Genomic DNA, 21,073 nt, shown 5'->3' on the forward strand with positions numbered 1-21,073 from the left:
CTCTGGATGGAAAAAAGTCTCTTCAGCTTTGTGTCATCAAGCTGAGACAGCGCTCCCAGCCGATAGCAGCTCCTCCCTGGCCGAGTGGGGCTGGCTCAGTGAGGTCCCTTGGATATTGCCAGAAAATCCTGCACGGCAGCAGTGATCAGCACATGAATGAGTACAGAGTGTGCTGCAGCCGGTCAATGATCACAACACTGATGGATTCACTGTGCATTTGGGAAAACAAACAAAAAGGTGTCAGGGAGTTAACATGTGGACCCGGGGGAGGATCACAACACCCTCAACAAGAAGGCGAGCTGCCTCCAAGACAGGCAGTAGTGCTCAAGCCACATTTCCCTGAACTGTCAAGAAAGGCAATTTCTAAATTGAGGTGGACATACAATTAAATCTATTAGCACAAGCCTCTGTTTCCCTCATCCAACAAGATCACTTTCACCAATTCTTTGTAGTCATAAAGGGAAACCAAAGTGAATTCTCTTGCCTGGGGAAAGGGACACCACTCAAATACAAATACCTGCCACAGCAGATGGAAGATGAAGAAGTGGATCTGTCCAGTTTAGGGTGAAAATCCCAAACACTGGCAGAAATTACTAGCATAGAACAAGGTGACTTCAGCTATTCCAGCATCAGATCTTTGAACACTGCACTGGAAAGCAAGGCAAAGAAACCATGTGTCTGAACCGAACCAGTTCAGGAAACTGGGTCCATTCCCCTTCAGGGTTTGGTCTGGCAATTATGTCTTGAACGGCTTGTTCTGGGCCAGAGAAGAGGAGAGACTGTTCTTGACTTTGGGCCAACTTCTGTTCTCAGTTACACTGGTATAAATCTAGAGTAATTTTACAGACGTCAGTAGAATAACTGAGAACAGAATTGGTGACTGAATATATCTGCTTCCTCAGCCAACAATGGTGCACTGTCCAGAAGCTACATATGCAACTGTAACCACAGTAAAGTGAAATTCATCTGTGAAGAGCCAAAACCCATCCCCACGAAGTATTCAGACTAACATGCAAAGGAAAGGGGTTGGAACCAATACCACATTGTTATACCACCAAATTGTCCCCTCTGTAGAATTCAGATTTTCTAACCTGTATTGCTCATCACTGAAAATAGCAGTACATTTGGGATAAAGTAATGTTGCTCTTTTCTGCAATATTCACTAGAATACATAGACCTAAAGTGGTGGGGTAGGCATGGTATAGTTCCAGACTGCACCAGCAGAGCTGGCTGCCAAACTGAATTGCCATCATGTGGACAATATCAACTTTTGGAAATATGTTTGTGTATGTGTTAGGGGAGGTTGGTCTCATTTAGATAGCTTTTGAAATTTCACATGGAATAAAGGTTGTGAAGAGAAATTAAATTGGGAATTTCAAAATTTCATTTAGAATTAAAAACCTTTTTTTAAATTTTAGATTATTCCACCATTTTCCGGTGAAAAAAGGCTATGAGAAATAACATGTATATATACTATAATAGTTGTAATAGTATGTTATTAGTGTCCTTAAATCAAAGAGGGTGTATGCTATTTAACATTAACTGAAATCCTTCATTTTATTTTCTATGTCAAACAATACTCTGATGGTACTGCAACAGAGAGTGTGATCTTGTTTTGAAATTTCCCTAAGTAAATATTTCAAATTATAAAGCCCATAAATTTTGAATTATCTTTCTAGGGGAAATGTCATTAAAATGAATATGATTGTGATTTTATTTGTTTAATCAAATCTCTTCTCATTTTTTTTTCTGAAAAAAAGACCTGAAGTCTTTTTCTTCCAGTGAGCTCTACTGAAGCTACTTCATTTGTTCCAATGGAAGCTGGAACCAGGGAATCAGTTCAAGGAAGGTCAGTGTAGGCTCGTGGAAGTATGAACACAAGGAAGAAATGTACCTAGTTAATGACTGTGTGTTCTGTATCCTGCTGTGTCCTTTCCTCAAAGGAGGTGAACCTCTTGCAGCCCCAGCTGAAATGCTTACCTTTCCAGCTCAGACCACAAAGCTTCAAACACTGGAAGATGAAGACCTCACATGAAGAAAAATGGGAGGAACAGAGACTGCAAGTGTCTCTACCTTTCCCTTTCTGGTTCAGTGGCAAAGACCCAACAGTTATTTCCAGCCGGTCTCCGGACTGCCTTTCCCAATGTCCTCCAAATGCCCCATCCTGCCAACAGGCCTGTCACGTCTGGAAGAAGGAGATGTCTCTCAGAAAGGGTTGTATCTGGACTGAGGCTTTCTTGCAACTCCTGTTCATCCTTTCCATCTCCTGATTCACTGCCTTTGAAGAGCCAGGAACATGCAGACATGACAGGGGAAGTCAAAGGCACAGAGCACATGACTGACACAGGACAAGGGCAGGTACAGCACTTGACAAACAGCACGAGTCTATGAGAAACACAAGGCAAAAGAGATGGTGCTCCTCCTATGACCTGCAGTCAGCACAGACAAGTGACATTTAAGCAACTGAACCCAAACAGTGTGTTTCTTGGCATTAAATGTCTGCCTGGAAAAGGCCACTGTCCGTAACTAGGTCAGTCACTGTACACCAAGATATTTATACAGCTCCCCAGCAATACGGTACGTGAACACCTCGTGGCTATTTATCTTTGCAAACTCTCCCACTGCGAGCAGGATCTGTGTCTCATCTACAGGTCAGCAGCTAAGGCCCAGCTTCAACTGGCTGATTTGCCCAAGATCAAACAGGGCATTTGTGGCAGGGCAGAGAACCAAATCTGTGTTTTCTGAATTGCTCAAGAAGAGCTTAACCTTTCTCAGGTAAGGCAAAAATATGCCTTCCCACTGCCCTTCATAACTCATGGTACTTTAATCTCTGTGAGCCCACCCCAGCCCCCTTGCAACTGAGTATGGTGCTGTAGCTTGGCATTACATTGTGTAGTGAAATCCAACCAGATTTGGAGGTGACTGACTGCAAAAACCTCTGCTTCATCTCAGGTGCTTGATACCTAAATCTTGCTAAGATTGTTAAAACTCAAGCCTTCCTCACTAGCTAGTGGAGACAGCTGACAGAGAGTGCAATGGTACGGTGCCCTCACTGAGCACTGGAAGGATTTTAGCTGATGAGACAGGTATTCGTCTCCTTCCATTCTCAAGAAAGACTTAGATGATGAAAGTTTCTGAGCTTTCCTTTCCTGAACAGGAGAAAGGAGATTTTCCCACAGCAGAGGGAAAACTGTGCAGCACCACAGCATTGCAATGGCTAGAGGTAGAAGATGACAAAGGGGGAAGGGAAATAAAATATATGGTCAAGAAAACAAATATAATATTTTGGCTGCCTTGTAATCAGGAGCAGACCAGACAGTCTCAATCCCTGTCATGGGAAAATTGTAACCATATCAGCAAGTATGTTAGACACAAATGGGAGACAGGTGTATTCTCATCTGTGACCTACACAAGGAAATCTGCTGCTAGCAAAAAGACATGCCTCACTTCTCTTTCCAGGCTGGGGAATCTGAAACCATCCCCCACTTACATCAGCCCCAACACACTGATACCATCAGCATTGTCAAGTTTACACTTAAACCATTTAAGCTTCTTGACAAGGAGAGTCTGACCCACACCCACCACACAGGATACAGTCTCAGGAAATAACAGGCTTGCAGAAAAAAAGGATTATTCTTTTACTGGTAGTCTCATCTGCTCTTTTTCTTTATAACTTCTGGATATTTTCAAGATTTGGACAAAGATTTCACTGAATCTGTTTTTTATTAAGAAGAGAATTAAAAATGCTTGAATGTGCTAGGTTCAAAATTGTTCCAATTACTAAGCAGTTTTCTCACCCACTGAATTCCACAGGATTTATGTACAGGCAATATACCAAAATACCACAGACAAAAAGATGTAGGTATCAGAGGTGGGGGAGAAGGTGGAGGCTCTGGTTTTCAAAATATTCTGGCTCAGGTTGCAGGAACAGAGCTATTTCTTACTTACACCTTGCTATAGCTTTCAAATGCAGCCAAAAGAGCTCTGCTCCTGAGCAGCAGCGTGGCAGGGAGGGTGACACTCTATGCATGCCAGAGCACATGACGCAAGCACGTAGCCATCCTTTCACATAACATCTCTCCTCCAGTGACAAGCTGCTCCTCAACCATTTGTGATTATAACAGAGCCATTCCAGCTGAAGGACAAAAGCTGTGGCTTGCCTTCTGCCTGCCACCTGGAGCATGGCCATGGGACAGCTATACACCTATGGGAGGCCTCTGGGAGGGCAGGGGAGAGCCCCCTTGCCCTTGCCCCAGGTATCTCTGGAGGCCATACTACTTTCCTCCTTTCAAGGAGCAAAAAAAGCCAGGAGAAAAATCCCACCCTGAACAAGATGAACCCTTCCAGCTGCATCGTGCACAGGAGTTGTTTTGGTTTTGCCCTGGGAAATGCAGACTTCCTATTCAGAGATTGATTAATTGTTATGATGTAATGGTGTGTCCCCAAGCCAATTCCTCATTCTTTCAGAGTTAATGCACTTGCTACAGTGTTTCTTGTGATTATTTTGTAAAGGATATATGTAAAAGACAGAAAAGGAAGCATCAAGAGTTTTAAGGAGAATCCACACTTGTTCCCCAAGAGATAGACTCTGATGACTCTGGTAGAGTCAGCTCCTCAGCAACTTCAGTGATGCTGTAGCATGGGGCTTCTCTAGACTCTCTGAAGAAGCCTGCAGACAAACAATAACATCAGCCTAGTCAGCCTAGTGCTTTCACCAGCTACGTCTCTTTTCCCATCCCTTCTCCTCAGTTCTCCCACACACCACACAGGTGGCAACTTTAGCTACTTGTCTGTGGCTTCATTCAATTCACAAGCCTGGTCAAAGACTAATTTCTCAGTTTTGGAGAGACAGACCAAGTCCTAATAATCACTACTTCAAAGCAGATCAGTCAAAATAAAGAGTCTCAGTGAACAATATCATGGTAAGGAGTGCTGCCCCCCTGCCCCAGCACAAACCCTGCCCCAGCATCCTAGGCAGTCCTGGGAACTTATCCCAATTTCTGCACAGTGAAGGCCTGTGCTTTGAAATATGCAAAGGACAGACACAGGGACACATGAAATATACCTCAACAGAACAAAAGCCATCAGAAGAGTGCAAAATTGTACATGGGTCTATGATGAAGCAGACAGGCAAACCAAGCTGGCCTTGAGGTATGACAGCTTATGTCTGATCCAGGTAAAGCTGATAGACAGAGGCACATCTGAGACTGAGGATCTGCAGTAGCTGCAAACTGCTAGAGACTGCTGACTTTGCAGGTTAAGGTGTAGCCAAATGTTAACCACATACATTTCTTTGAGAGCCTCTTCCAAAAAATTGCAAGTGGAAAGTATGAATTAGGTGGCCTCCATGTACTTGACTGTCATAGCCTTTTCACAGTCCCCAAAACAGCCTTTGACACAGTGTGCAGGTAACAGGGAGAGCATCCTTGAAACTAATGGGATGTGGCTATGAGAGAGGCTGAAAATAAAGATGCATCCCTATTTGACCTTCTTGGCTCATAAAAAGATGAGTCTGACTGTTAACAGATGATTTAGATTAATCATTACTAGCTACTGCCTTCTTGTATATCATTATTTGCAAGCACAGGTGATGGATGATAAAGAAACATAGAACTATAATTAAGTATCTGCTTTCTATTCCTGTCCAAAGAGGATCGTTTGGCAGGGAACCCCAAGGGAAACCTTACTTCTAGCTAAGGGTTGTCCTCTTACAGCTTCAATGCTGCCTTAATTTCTCTGAGACTGCTAAAGCACAGGGGTTTTGGTGGCACTCTCTTCCACCACACACACTTGAAAGCCGTAAAAACCTGGCAAGCAGCAAGAGAGTCATAACACACCAAGATCAACACACACATACACATACAAATATACATATATAATATATACATACATATATATACACACACAACTTCAGCGATGTGTAAGTAATCACTGATCCATCCAAAAGCATATGCAGGCTTGATTGAAGAGGAACAACCTTATCTCAAGGGTAAAGTTCCCCTCTGAGTGAACACATGCAGCTCCCACTGTGGTCCTTTCCCCACACACCTGTCAGCTGGCTCACAGACAGCTGATCCCAAAATGCAACACAACCTCAAGCAATGCACAGTTACCTCTAAAAGCAATGAACTCAGCCTCTCGCTCGGAGCAGCCAAAGCTCTGTGTGACCTGGAACCTCAGCTGCAGGCAGGCCTGCAGCTAAAAACCACTTGCAGAATTTGCCTCTGCCAGCAATTTTCCCTGTGTGTAACTCAGCTGGACTAAAGAAAGACTGATACAGATGAGTGGAATTTTCTCCCGATACGGCTCATAGGGTCAGTTGACTTTGTTTCTGGTCTTGGAGGGATTAACAGTTTTGTGGACCTCTTCCACAGCTCTGGTAATGCAAGTACAAGTAAGACAAGCATTTCAGAGAAGCAGGTGGGAATAAGAGGCTACAGAGCAAAACTTCTGTGTGCTTTTGGCTTGCAGTGCAGGGATGCAATTACACCTGCAAACCTCCACCCAGCTGCAGCCTTCAAGTTACAACTGTTTTGGTAACTAGGCTGAGAATGCATATAGAAATACCTTCCTAATGACAACCATGGAAGGGTGGATAAATGGAGCTGGGGCTCCAGTGTACTGGGAATCTTTTACATCTTAGTGTTTGTCACAGATCTCATCCTTCGAGCATTTAATTGAGGACATTTACTTTTTATGTGGTCAGTTCTCTGAAGAAGTAAAGGAAGAGAGCCACAGACTTTAATCCTGTCCAGAAAGCTTATTTGTCCTTCTTATCTCTTCTCTGTTCTCCTTCTCTCCTGCCTCCCTCCCAAAAATGGCAGAGAACTAGAGAGGATTCCTCTAGCTGGTACTGTATAAATTCAGTGTGAACCAGTCACTCTGGTCTGCTGCTGTAAAAATTTTCTCTGTTTAGATTTAATCAGATTGACAGTTTACAAGCCATTTAAAAAAGCATAAGCAGTTTGGCTTCTCAAGCTCAATTTTAATTATTTCTGTTCTTTTTTTGCTACTGAGTTCTGCAGCTAGACTAATAAAACGCAGTTCTTTAGGATAGCAGACAAAGAAGTTTTTCAACAACTGGAGTAAGAAAAGCCTATGCCATTTAAGAAATCTTCCAACAATTAAAATTAGATACAAGTCATAGTCACAGTCATTTATAGTGGCCTCTTAGCACTGCATAGGTATTCGAACTATCTCAATTTTTCGGCTCTGTAGCATGGTAATTACTTTTTATAAAATATTTAAATTATTTTATTCCTATTTGTTCCAAAAAAAGAAACATCCAACAGCCTTCCAAACCCTATAAAAATCACCAAAGTTTTAAAAAGTAGCTTATCTGTAGGCAGTAATCACCTGGAAAGTAAAACCAAGGTATATTTCCTTAAAGTTATTTACAGCACAATGTACAAAAATTAAATGAGCTTCATATCAATTTAGTGCTCTTTTAAAAAGATCATGCCCCTTTGCAAAATAATTACATGTCATAAACAGTATTCACTGCAAACAAATCTATGTGTATGTCTCTTTCCACACACAGACTTTCAGAGACAATCCTGCACTTCTCCGAGGAAAAAAAAAAGCTGGACAAAGTGAAAGGACATTCCACCTCTAAACACTGAAGAAAAGATTTAAATGATGTTTGATCTGATCAATCACATTACTGATCTTTGAGTGCACACATATTCACACACTCAGAACCACCATTCCCCACAATTTCCCTGTTTAAAACCCCCTTACCTTCTGTGCTCCAGCTTCCTGATAGGGACAATGCAGGGCTGTGCTTTCTTCCCTTAAGTCAAAGCCCCAGCACATTTTAGAGCAGCCTGCTTATTATTAGCAGTTCCCATTACTTATGTGTGTCGGACTCTTCCTCTGAACATGGTTATTTTAATAAAAACAAAGATTGAAAAATAAACAGAACCAATAAAAGTGGAGGAGCTAACCCTTGAATCCTCGCAGACCTGCCCAACCAGGTGAAGTGAAATGAGCAAGGATTCTGAAGTTAGTAAAATGTATTTAAATAGTTATAAGGCAAGGGGAAACCAAACGGAGATCACGGTGGGGAAGAGGCAAACATACGTATCGGAATAACCACGCGGTGTCGAGTAACAGACAGATGAAACAAACAGTCATCAGCTATTTTTACATTCAGATTGGCCATTGGTAATTCTTCAGAGATAACTAATACAGACAGCAATGCTGGGCCATGGGCTCACTGCTGCCAGTGACTCAAACCTTAGAGCACTGCAGTTTTGTACCTACAGGTGGGAGGCAAAGTGTTTATTAGGGTCACCACTAAAAATACCGCGTACATACGCACACGAGTAACACATTGCTGTCCTCTGGGTGCTTTTTCATAAATAGCTCATTTCATCATCAAGGCTGGACACATATAGCCAGTGTTCTTGGACTTCTTGGAGTAAGGACCTCTTCCACTGTCCCTCCAAAGCAAAGAAGATCAGCCATCCTGCTGGAAGGCACACGCCAGCATTGGGTTTCATTTGGCACACTGCAATAGGATGTTGGATAATGGGAGAAATATGCCATGGAGTCAACAAGCTACATTTCTGTACTGCAGATCCGAACAATGGATGGCACCCTGTGCCATGCTGAGTACACACAGCTCCTTACTGGAGTCATGGGACTCTCCTGGGGTTCAGCATCATGTTGGAGCAGGATCTCCTGTGATTACAGCCCAACTCCTGCTTCCATGGCAGAGCAGGACTTCACATGAGCCCAGCAGTCATTTACACATTAAGAAGACCTGCTAATTATATTGCTATAGCACCAGCAAATTTCTGCTGCCTGCTTCTGTCCAAGCACCAGGACACTTGTGATGAACTAATTGTCCCTGAGATCCAAAAGCAGCCCAGGCTTACCCCTCCTCGGAGGAACAATGACCTGCCTTCTCCAAAGCAACCTTCCAAACTCAAACCTTCAAAGCTTTGAATTCCCAACCTGAGAGAGGTGTATTTTTCACCTTACATTCCAGCAGGAAGATTTTGCAAAGACAACTCTCCTGAAGTCCTGGTCTGGGCTTTGGTGCTCAAGTATTTCTAACTCATCCCAAACTGAATGCTGGTCTTGGCAAACATCAGGGCACTTCTAAGTGCTAAGTTCTTGCCTGGAACTCCAGAGTTCCAACAGCTCCCCATGCTCTGCACCTGCAACAGCACTTATGTACAAAGGTCTGGTGTATCATCAGTCATGAACCTATGGACTGAGACATAGGAGAGAACTGGTGCACATTGAAAAAAATGTTTGGGATTACAAGAGACAGTCAAAAAAGTAGTTTTCAGGCACCCACTGCCACTAATATTGGCAAAACTGTCTGTATGTGTGTCTGTCTGTCTCACAGATTTCTAAAGAGGGGAGGAATGTATTTCTGGAATACTTGTGCTAAAAATAAACCCATCTCTGCTGTCTATGAAGAGAGGCAGGTACAGCCCTGCTTTCTGTAAGCCCTGAACTTGTGAACTGCTGAGAGGCTGAATCACAACTAGAAAGATCCCTATGGAAATGGTAACTGCCAATGCAGGAAGGTTGACTGATTGCTTGGAAAATCCAAAACAGGCCTCTCACATGAAAGCAACTGGGGTTAACACTATTCAGCAGGATAAACGTGGTTCACAGACTCCAGCTTTGAAAGGACTCAAATCTTGGGATAGGCATTAAGCTTATTCAAATACTGTGATAATAAATATTTGCTAATTCAATGTTCAGATGAGAATCTGGGATCAGATGGGCTGTCATTAAAATAAAACCACTTCTGGGGAAAATTACTGAGTAACACACAGGAAACACAACCCAGTGGCACTTAGATGTTGTTATCCCACTCCCAGGAAATTTAAAAACCAAAAATTCCTGCTGCTTTCTTTCAGTGAGTGTCGAGCAATAACAGATCACACTGAACTTTTTCAGACAGCAATTTGGATTGAAATTTTAAACTCATATGAAAACAGTATGCAATCTGCACAAATATGTCAATGGAAAATGTATGTATGTTTGTATGCATAATGAACTCCATCTTTCATGCACACACCTGAAACTTTGTATGCTTGGCAATGCTGAGAATTCTGACAAGAGAGGCTTATGTAAGAGCAGTAGCTTTCAGCCTTTTCTGATTTGTATCCCATCCCAACAGTTTCTCTAGGGAAATAAATGGAGTTCTGGCCTACTGAAAGAGACAGTTTTTTCCTTTGTTACCTTAGCTGCAAATCCCAGAGAAACACTATGCAGACCCCAAGGGGTCAATGCACCAATCACATGCAAACAGTCCCTGGTACATGGAAACCAAAAAGTGGAACTGATTATAAACAGAAATGAAAACATCACCCTGGACTAGGAAAACTCAAGCATCAAACTGTTTTGGTTGTAGAAATTAAATGTTTTATAATTCTCAAGGCATTAACAAGCAAGGGGTCTGTTTAGGAACCCATGAGAGCAATAGGACTATATTGAGTTTTCAGCTGCTTGCTTACAGCACTTTTTGTCCAGCAGAGCAACACAGGTTTAGTTCTTACCTGGCAGCCACAGATTGAATGATTTATTGACTATTCTCACAATAAGTGGAATAACTTGATGTCTGGGCACTGGACAAGGAGTGTACGTGAGTGTAGAACATTGTCTGGACAGAGCAGCCTCTGGGTCATATCAGCTGAACAAAAGCAGTGAAGCAGTGAATTGTTGATACAGGTATTTTCTCTCCCAAGGGGGAACAGGATCAAGGTGCATTTTCTGCTCAGCACCTCCTCCTAGCCAACACAGGCTGTGCTGCACATGGCATCAGGGGAAATGACAGGTCATATTCCTCTCTGTCTGTGCCCAGCCCCTTACACATCCCAGTTTGAACCAGATTCTGTCCTGACAAACCCAGCTGAGAAGATGTATGTGAGGACAAAAAGATCCCCAGTACCTCAGATCCATTAGCAGTCCTATGGCCTCCTTCCTTGGGGACATTTCTCCACCTTTCTGGAAGAGCTGCTTATCCCCTTCATGCATAATTTGTGCAGTGAGACAGATGCAGGACTCATCCACAGCCTCTCTCTAGGACTACTCCTTAGGGTTCAAACCTTGCCAGAAGATAAAGTTCATTGCTCCCAACTCTAGGGACTCCTAGAATTCTAACAAGGAGAGAATTTTTTAAGCCATTGCATTTTTTTCCTATTTGTCCTTATTGAAGCTTTGAATGAAGCCTAGCAAAGTAAAAAGTCTCTGCAAAATGAAGCTCTGGAAGAAATCTGAGAAGGGTTCAAGAAAAAGAAATATTTCCTTAATTTAATCTTTCATATTTTTATAATATGGTGTTTAATAAAATAAAATGTCAAAATTATTTTCATCCTGCCCTCAGAAAGTAGTAAAAATATTATTTCCTAAAAAAAATTGTTATGTTTCTTCTCTGAAATCAGATTTCTTATGAAACCAAGAAGCTTTGCTACATTTTGACTCTGCATTTAAGGTAACTGGCAGACCTTGGTTCCACCATCTTTTTTTCCATCTGTGAGTAAGACCTTAAATGCAATTTTAATGGAATTTCTGATCTCCTGATCTCCTCTCCCTGCTGCTGTGCCATCAATAGCACCCAGACTCAGCTGACTCAGAAAGAACTTGTCTGGATTCCAGCCTGGAACACTCATCCTAAAACTCTGTGAAGTGCCCGACCATGGCACCAGTCTGGGGGTCAGCATCTCTCTTTTACTTTTGGGGACAGAATGTAGACTAGAAGGACTCTAAAAACACAGCCTCAGGGACACTTTTGGCAAGGATGTCAGTCATAACCTCATCCTGCATATTTCCCCCAAATCAAACTGATATTTCAGACAGGAGCAGTCACGTTTCACCAGTAACACAGCCACCCCACCTACAGTGCTCATTCCTGAGGAACACCAGAAAGATGTGGCAATAAAGAAACTAACTACAGAGAATGTTAAACAGCAGAAGAAGGCTAAATTATTCTACAAATAAAGATTAAACCTGCAAAGCACTTTTCTACCTGAGCCCATTTTTCAAAGGGTTTGCACTACCTAAGATAGCCAAAAAAACATGCAAAGTACCTATCTGCCTTCTGGGCACTGATTTTTCTTGGAGACCTTTCCCTTCTCATTAGGATATGTCAGCAAAAGCTGACAGCACCTTGCAATTTGCAGGAGAGGTTCAGCCTGTGCCAGGACATGCAATAAACCAGTCTTTCTTAAACTAAAGTTTAAGAAATGAGCACAATTGTGACATATCAGATGTGGGAAAAAATATGGGTAAATAGTCGAAGTGATCTGAAATTAATTCTCATTAAAAACATTATGTAGAAGCCAGCGACATTTAAAGATGCTAAGCCAAATGCATTAGGTAATTTATAAACATAGCTATAATCCATCTAATTTAAGAAAAGGTTGGAAGAATGTGAGGTCACTGGCCTAGTGTAAATATTTCCCATTTACAAATTGCAAAGCAAAAAGCAGAGACCACAGGCTAATTAAAATAGCTGGACAAACAATGATGGGAACCATAAGGGGCTATTTTTAGGGGATCGTATGAGAGCCCAGGCAGCCAGAAGTCCAGTCAATCCAGAGGTGTCACATGGCTGCTCTCAGTCCCTTGCACTCTCTCACCCCACAACAGACAAGGTGAACCAGACAGTATGATATTTGTTTCATCCCCACACACCTCCATCCAGATTTCATGCAGTATTTTGCACTTTACACAACACATTGGACAAATTCCCATGGAAGTTTCCACAGAATCACCATCCTTATCCTGTCCCAGGTTCCTACGCAGCTGAGAGATGGGCTTTGGGCAGTGAGAGCAGGGTTGGCTCCCCCCAGATGCTAGGAAATGACAAGAGGAAGTTGTGGTATGCTGCAGTATGGTACTGCAGAGGTACTGTGGTACTAATGTGTGTTTATGTCTGGGTGAAGAGAGGTGAAGAGAGAAAAGATAAAACATTAAAACTCGTTAAGAGTCTAATGAGCTGCCTGAATTACACGGGTTTTCTTTTTCTGGTTTGTAGAATACACTTTCTGTGGGCCAAGAAGAAGAAAGAGTGAAGCACAGCAGAAGAAAACAATTTTATAATACAATTTTATTCCTCTGAAGTCAATGAAGCATAAAAACATGCCTGCATCATCTCAAAAACTCAAAAGTCCTGCAAAATGGGTTCAGAAGATATTGGGGTGCAAAATATCTCCCTGCATGGTTTTGTACTGGAGCACCAGTGAAGGGGAAAACTCAAAAGTCCTGCAAAATGGGTTCAGAAGATATTGGGGTGCAAAATATCTCCCTGCATGGTTTTGTACTGGAGCACCAGTGAAGGGGAGGCCAGCTGGTTTAGGAGAAAGGTTTCAGCCCAGATGTGAATCAGATAGGGAAGAAATTTAAATTTGCACTTCGTCCTTCTCAATCCAGCTTTCCTGCTAGTTCAAAATGCTTCTCAGGAAAGGATTATTGGAAACCACAAAGGTTTTGAAAAATATTCAATTTTTGCATGTCTTGGCAGAAAAACAGGTACCAGGAGTATGGAAGGCACAGCAAACACGCTTGCCTAACCTGCTTCCAGTCCACCAGCAGATCAGAGCACACCCCTTAACTGCAAGAAGCAGCACAGATTTTGCATTTCTCATTCCAGTAATCTGAATAATTATAAGACTGTCTCTCCAAAATGATACGACTTTAAGTCATGTTTAAGAAAAGCAAGCAATCTAAAATCGGCATTCAGTAAACCAGAAAGCACTAGAGAGAGAACGAGAAGCTCATGCCCATCTTTTCAGAAAAAGCCAATGTGTAATTGTTCAAGGTTTTGCTGAATGTCAGGAATGGAAGATTAACAAGGAGTGAGATTATCAGCGCTAGCGGGAGGAATTCACGCAAACACAGCAAGGCCAAGAACAGCTAAAAACCTGGCCTGAAAGATAGCAAATGTGCTTCTCTGCAGAACAGTGCTGAATAATGACTGAGAAGGAAGGAGCCAAATGAGGAACAGAAAAGCAACCACTGCAGAAAAGCAAGGAAACAGAATCAGGGCACTCAGAGACAGAGCTCCTTTGTGCTGCAGGAACTGGCCTCAGCTCCCCCGTGTGCAGCACACCTGGGCTGGCTGACACAGCCAGGGCCCAGCTGAGAGGTCCATGGCAAAACCCGCCCAGGGAATTGGGGGAACTGGGAGGCTAGACATGGATTTTCATTCTTTCCCTGTAGCTGAACTTGGAGAATGGAGTCAGTGATATATGTGGAGTAGATAGGAAGATGCCATCAGAGAACATCCTAAGGATTCCCCCAGGCCTAAAAACTATGTCACAACCCATTAATGATGATTAATTAAATGAGTCCCAGGTAATCAGAGACTATTCCTAGTAGTAAGGTGATTCCTGGGACTGAAAGTCACCATACAAGATGTACTAAAGTGGCTGGTATCAATAAACTGACAAATGCAAACAAAATAATCCTTTAATCTCATTTTGTTAAGGAAGAGGCATGTGGTTTGAATTATGATCCTATAAACCACTGCCTTCAGGCATTTTTGGAATGTTTCTAGTCTGCTAAATTCATTAGAAAATTCATGCTGTCAAATATTTGAATAAAATATAATGGGGATAAGAGATAAATAATGTCTTTTCAAAAAAGTTGTAACTGGTTTCCTTTAAATTTTACAAAAATGTTTTAGATAAAATAAGATGAACATAAAACAATAATGAAATTATTGTTGGTGAAAATTCTAATGTGGCAAACAGGTACATGATTATCTTCCTTCAGAGATTAGGGATTCTTCTCTTAGGAACAAAACTAAACGTTCACAAAATCAAGGCTTCTAGCTGATCCACAGCGACACCCATACAGATATTGTCCTTGATTTCAGAAGTGTTTACACTCAATACAGAGCAGACTGAAGCATTTAAGCACTGCAAGTTCAAACTGCATTTTCACTGCAGTCTTTTAGTTAGTGACAGAAAGTATTGCTGTTTCAAAACACAGCAGCAATTCCTACCTCCAGTGTTCCCACATCCATTAAGAAAATGACTGCATATGCAGGCAGGCCTGAACAAAGAGGCAAGGTTTGATGTCTCCACTGGCAACACTTTTAACAGTGCCCATGTCATTTGGGATCGCAAGTCCCTCTGATTTCAATATTCCAGGCCTGTCAAAGGACAGCAGCAGCTCACTCATTTCAAAGTGGTGCATGAAAACTGGATATGTTGGAAATTGATGTTTACTGCAGAAGCAGCCTGGCATATGCAGCTGAGCCAGCTCTAACCAACAGAAACCATTCCACAGACATGAGTGGGAGCTGGAACATGCTCTGCTTGCTTATTGCTTCAGACAGAGTTCCTGCTGTCCTCACAGGAGGCATGCTAATGACACCTTGGAATAGTCTTTTTCCAGCTTAGTTGAGCATGACAAGCATGAAACATCTCCATTGAAAAAAAAAAAAACATCTCTACCCTTTCTGAAAGGCTACAGATTTTTAGCCTTTCAGAAGATTTTTAGGAAAACAACTAAAGAAAAAAAAAATACAAATCTTCCATGCTAGTAATGCAAGATCAGAAGAAAGCAAGGAATAGGTGTTGTGTATCAAAATGCATAAAAATGGAACACTCCTTTAAAAGAATATTTTTATATTGTTCAGCATTAGATGTCTTGATGAATGGTTAATTCCAGTGTGCTGATTCACATTTTCCTTTGCACCTTTCACAGCTTTACCATTTATTTGGGCATCAATGTAAAAATATTCTAGTAATGAAATGTCATAGTTCCTTCAAAAATCATTTGCAGACTCACTGCTCCTACAAAATACTTCCAATATAATCACACAGTCCTTCTATTTACTATTTGAGCTACATTAGTTTGTGAAGTCCAGGAGATTTTAATAATACTCATCCAGAATATCAGTGGTTTCTACTGTGGCTGGCACCAGAGTGAGCAAACACCTAACCTTGCAATTAGAGATGATCTATAAATCCAGGCCTATGTACACATGGTTGTCCTGTTGTTTAAGACAAAAAATCCCTGTAAATCCCACTGTCAATTTGAACAAAATCACCCTGCAAAATACATAGAGATTCATATCAAATACTTGCATTGATATTCTTTCCAGATCTCACCTTTTAACACCTACAATCTGCTTTGTAGACATGTTGTTAGCTTCAGAGCAACCAAACTATATGCTCAAGTTTACACTGGGAACTTATGAAAAAGCCATCTTTCTCCTCTTCTGGCATTATGGACTATTCAATAGCTCATCCTGAGTCCTAGATGGAAAAACCTCCAAGGGAGGATTTTTACTAGCACATTCTGCCTTCTGCAAATTACTGTGGTATGATTGTAATACCTTTGTGCTTTTTTTCTAACTGCTGGTCATATTTTAAAAGTACCTATTGCTCTTGAGTCTAGAGCTGCATAAACAAAAACAATAATAATTAATAACTTTTGCAATTATTTTCTGCCAAAAGAAATCTCAGCTTCAGCTTCAATTGGATACATTCACATGTCTTAAGCTGTTGTCTAGGGTTGCTATGCACTAACTGTTGGTATGTTCCATCCCAAAGGTGGCTCTTTGGGAAACTCTGAAGCTCTATAAATAGAAGATATTATTTATTATTATTGTGAGGGCACAGGAATGCACCCATTCACCCTCAGGGTACAGAGACACTTAAGAACACTTGTTTCAGTGCTGGATGCAGAAAAGGTTCACAATGTGAGGTACAGAACAGCTCTAGTGCCAAATATCCTGCATGAGCAAGAAGGAGAGATCAGTGGACAAAATCCATCACACCCACTGCTCACCTTTTGCAAGTTTAAACTGATCTTGGCTCCTTTTCTCATCCCTGGAGGTTAGCAGACACCTCTGGGATGTCTGACATGCCCTTCTTCCTGTGAGGAAGAATCACAAGCTCAGGACACCTGGCAGACAAGAGAAGATGCCTTCCTGAGTGGCTTAGCCCAGGCACCAAGCGCTGAGACAGCTGAAGAGAGGTGGCAGGAGTCTGGCCCTAGAAAGGGGACAGAAACCCAGCAATGACTGAGGTCCCCTGAGCAAGGAAATACAAATGAAATACACACCAGAGGAGATTTAAAGGGAGCTGGGATAATGAGAAAATCCTAAAAATTTAAGAAAAATAATAAAGGGAAAACTAGGAGTAGCAGTACAAGGAAAGTCTCTGTTTTTCCTCTAAAATTTGCAGGTCTGGTCCTATATCTGTATATTAATTGTGAATTTTCCAGTAAGACATATGAGTAGATTAAGATTGCATAGGATCAAATCAAAAGCACCTAAACAAATTAAGTATTCTCCTCTAAGTGACTTCCTTCCAACCTTCCAAAGCAAACCATGCTGAGCTGTCACCCTGCTGGAGAAGCCCCAGGCACGGCCCTGTCGTGCCTATGGTGCTGGGCATGCACCACACCCCGACCAGCCTTTGCCCTAAGCTTTTGCCCTAAGACCTGAGTGCCATTCCTGACCTCTGCAATGCATCAGGATTTCAGAGTTAGCCTGGAAAGAGGGAGAGAGGTGGTGGACACTGAAACTGCTGGTAAATTTGAGCAAGACAGGGTACCAGCCCTCACCAGTAACAAGTTCATATATGCAAAGCAGGTTGTATTTCATTTCATTATCAGTCAGGAAACAGAATTTCACCCAGAAAGAAGAACTAAAGAGACACATACCCAGTTGTCTGCAGAGAGAAATCTGCCTGTACCAACGCTGTCCTTCCCTTGCCGTGGCCGGGGCAGTGTGAGTTGGCCTGAAGCGAGCCAGGGGTGCTGAGTGGTGCTGGCAGTGACACCCCAGGGCTGACACCAAACCCACCTGCCCCTGCCCCAGGCTGCCAGCACTATGGGTGCTGCATCACGACCTCACAGCTCCCCTAACACAATTAAGTGCCTAAAGGGCCTTCTGGGCAGAGCCCCTGCTGCTGACAGCGGTGACAAGCAAACACTGCCTTTGTCTAAAAGGATAGGTGCTCTTTTCCAACTGAATGAGTCTTGAAGTCTGTTTCCTTTCACTGTTTATTTGACAGCTCTGTAAAAAGTGCATGTGCTCAGCTGTGCTGAGCACAAGGATTGGAGGACAGAGGAGAGGGTGGCCGTGGCTTGACCCCACTTCAGCAGCTCTCTGCCTGGAAGCAGTGAGGGGAGTGAGCAGTTATAGTTCAACTCTTCTTCATTGAGTGAAAAATTCACCTTAACTTTACCTCATTCTTCTCCAGAAGAAGTCCAGCAAAGGGTTAGGGTGATGCAATCTGCCTCTGCCCAGCCCCTGGCAAAGACAACACCAACCAAACACTCTTTTGTCTGTGCCAAGAGTCAGGGAGTTCAGGCATCAATTAAGGCTCACACAACAGCACTGGAGCTGAGGGTCTTTCTGATGGAAGAAAATACTCTGCATTTCTCTACACTTCTACTCTCTGGATTTTCTTTTATCTGCTCTTACAACCATAGACTATTCAGAATGGGTTTATGTGGGGTTTATGTTGGTCCCTTTCCCAGTCTTCTGTGTGCCTTTCTAACTGCTGAGTATGAAGCAGACATTTTGGAGGCATGAGTGTAGCCCACCAGCATGGAGACATACATCCCAGAGCCAACACAGCAACACTGTGCTTGAGCAAAGCATTTTGGAAAATCCTGCTGCTTATAGCTCTCTGCCATGACAGCCTCTCCAGGCTGCCCCAGGAGTGTGTGCTACATCCACAAGGTCTCAGTAATTGCTGATGCTGTGTGTAGAATACACCATTCAGCTTAGCTTCTCCTTAACTACTCCCATTCTTTGTACCTGATATTAATCCTAGCAACTACCCCTAACAAAACCCTGGTTTGCTCCCAGTTTTTGCCTGTTTTTTGCCAAAAGCCCACAGAGAGGGAGTCCTGAACTTGTACCCATTAATTACACTGTGCATTCAGTGTAAACTGTACCACTGGTGCAGGATGAGTCCTAGAAGTGCCTAAACACAGGGATGATGGAACGAGTCCAATGAGGAAAGGTACCTACAACCTAGGCTGGCAGTGGTAAGTCATGGTTGTATGCTACAATCACTACAAGGTGCAGTGTCAGACTTTGATGATGCAGCTCAGAGGTAAAAATGAAATTGATGGGGCATTTCTAGGACTGCATCTGAGTTCTGTAAGTATTTGTAGAATTATGAAGGTATGGTTTAGATTGCACTGAACTGAACTCATCCCACCAAATTCCTTTCTGTTTGCTGCTGCTGGGTTTTGGGTTACCCAGCTAAGACAGATGACATAAGGGCTGAGGTGCCTCCTTACCAAGTGGATTTTGCAGTGTGCTGCACTGGGAGGTGTGATGCAGAGACCTCAGCCTGGCACCTAGCACCCTCCCTGGGCACTGGGAAGTATCCCAAGCTCACCAGTGCTTGCAGTGCTGTTCAGGGGGAATTGTGCTGTGTCCCAGGGGTGACAGCAGCACAGCTGTGGTGTTCACAGGTGTCTGCACTACAGAGACACAATACTGACTGATGGATACCGCAGGCTGGACAGACCTAAGCCTACCGACATATTATGGCAAGACACCTGAGAAAACCTTCTGCTAGAAGTTCTTGCATATCTGTCATATTGTTAATCATTTTATCCCAAGCATGATCTCTTTGCCTTGAAGTCAGAAATGCCTTCCATTGTGGAGTTAATTCACAATCTTAACAACACTAGAAGGCAGGTTTTTGTGGTCAAATATATTGCCACATTAATAATTTCAGAATATTACATGAAGCACAAGAAGAAAAGAAGTGAATAAATTAACAGAAGAAGCCTGCATGGCTCACTAGAGAATTAAAGTGCCATTTTATTACACACACCTCAGAGTTAAAGTTTTAATTTTCTTTTAAAAGATCTCAATATATAACTTTCATCCTCCATATTCAAAAATACTTAGAGAGAATGATTTGTTCTTTTGTTGTAATCCACAGGACAAATAAAGCTATAGTCAAGTGATGCTGACCAAATCTTTGCAATTTCCCTGTGATAACAGAATTGTTCTTATTTTTTGTATTCATTACTGCTCTAATAAGGAACTTTTCTCCAAGGATCCTAATGTTCTTTAAATACAAATGAATGAGTCTTTCCCAATCCCTTGTGAACTGCTCTTCAGTCTTGTTTTACAAACAGATTAACAAGCAGGACACTGAGGCAGAGAGGTGTTACTGGCCTTATTTCCACAGGAACTGACTTTGAAACAGTTCCTAGTTAGTGATTTGGCTCAGGTCAAACCTCTAGCTCTAAGCTGGAGGCAGCTCCAAGAATTATTCCCAGTGCCCTGCTTGGGACAAGCCTCCCTGTCCAGATGCATGGCTGCATACATTCTTACAGTACAAACACAGTAAGCACTGCCACTTGTGGGTTTCACTAGCTCTGCTGAGCCGGCACTCAGGAGCTTTTAAAAGTGGAAAGGCATTCAGAGGCATCTTTTTCTTTTACAAGCTGCAGACATTTGCCTCTTAGTGAAGAAGGTCATCAACCAGGCACAGAGATCTCTGTGAATATCAATGCAGCAGTTTCCAAATGGCTCCTGGATGCAGCAGCTCTCCTCACTGCCTTATATTGCAGACCAGCAGTTATATTTGGAGACAGATATCAGGATTATGTTCCCAAGAGCCTCTGATGGAGTAAGTTCAGAGTGTGTTGTCATGATGGACGTGCACACATGTGCCCTAGCAGAGTAGAGGTCAGCCATCATTCATGAATATGTGGAGACCACTTACAGTCCAGTTACAGCATATGCTAGTAACACGTGTTCCCCACACACCCTGTTTTCCCCCCAGTAAGCTGCTATATTTTTAATGTCTCCATTAGCTTTTGGAACAACTGACAGCTTTAAGCTTTTCCCTGCAATGAGCTCCAATGTGGAAACATCATGCAGCTTTCAATCACAAGCCAAATGGCTAAAGATTTTAAGAGGAGATTCCAATTCCAGCATAGGAAGCCTGCCCAGTCAACTCTACACCTTTAATACGATTATTCTTTATTCATGACCAACCATAAATGCACCTGGTTCCTGCAGTACTATTTGTCTTCAGAAATGCCCTTACTGAAATTGCAGGTGAGTGTCTGTGATTCTATGTTTAGTGTGCCTGTACCT

Source organism: Vidua macroura, chromosome 8 (genome assembly GCF_024509145.1).
Source record: "Vidua macroura isolate BioBank_ID:100142 chromosome 8, ASM2450914v1, whole genome shotgun sequence".
NCBI lineage: Eukaryota > Metazoa > Chordata > Aves > Passeriformes > Viduidae > Vidua > Vidua macroura.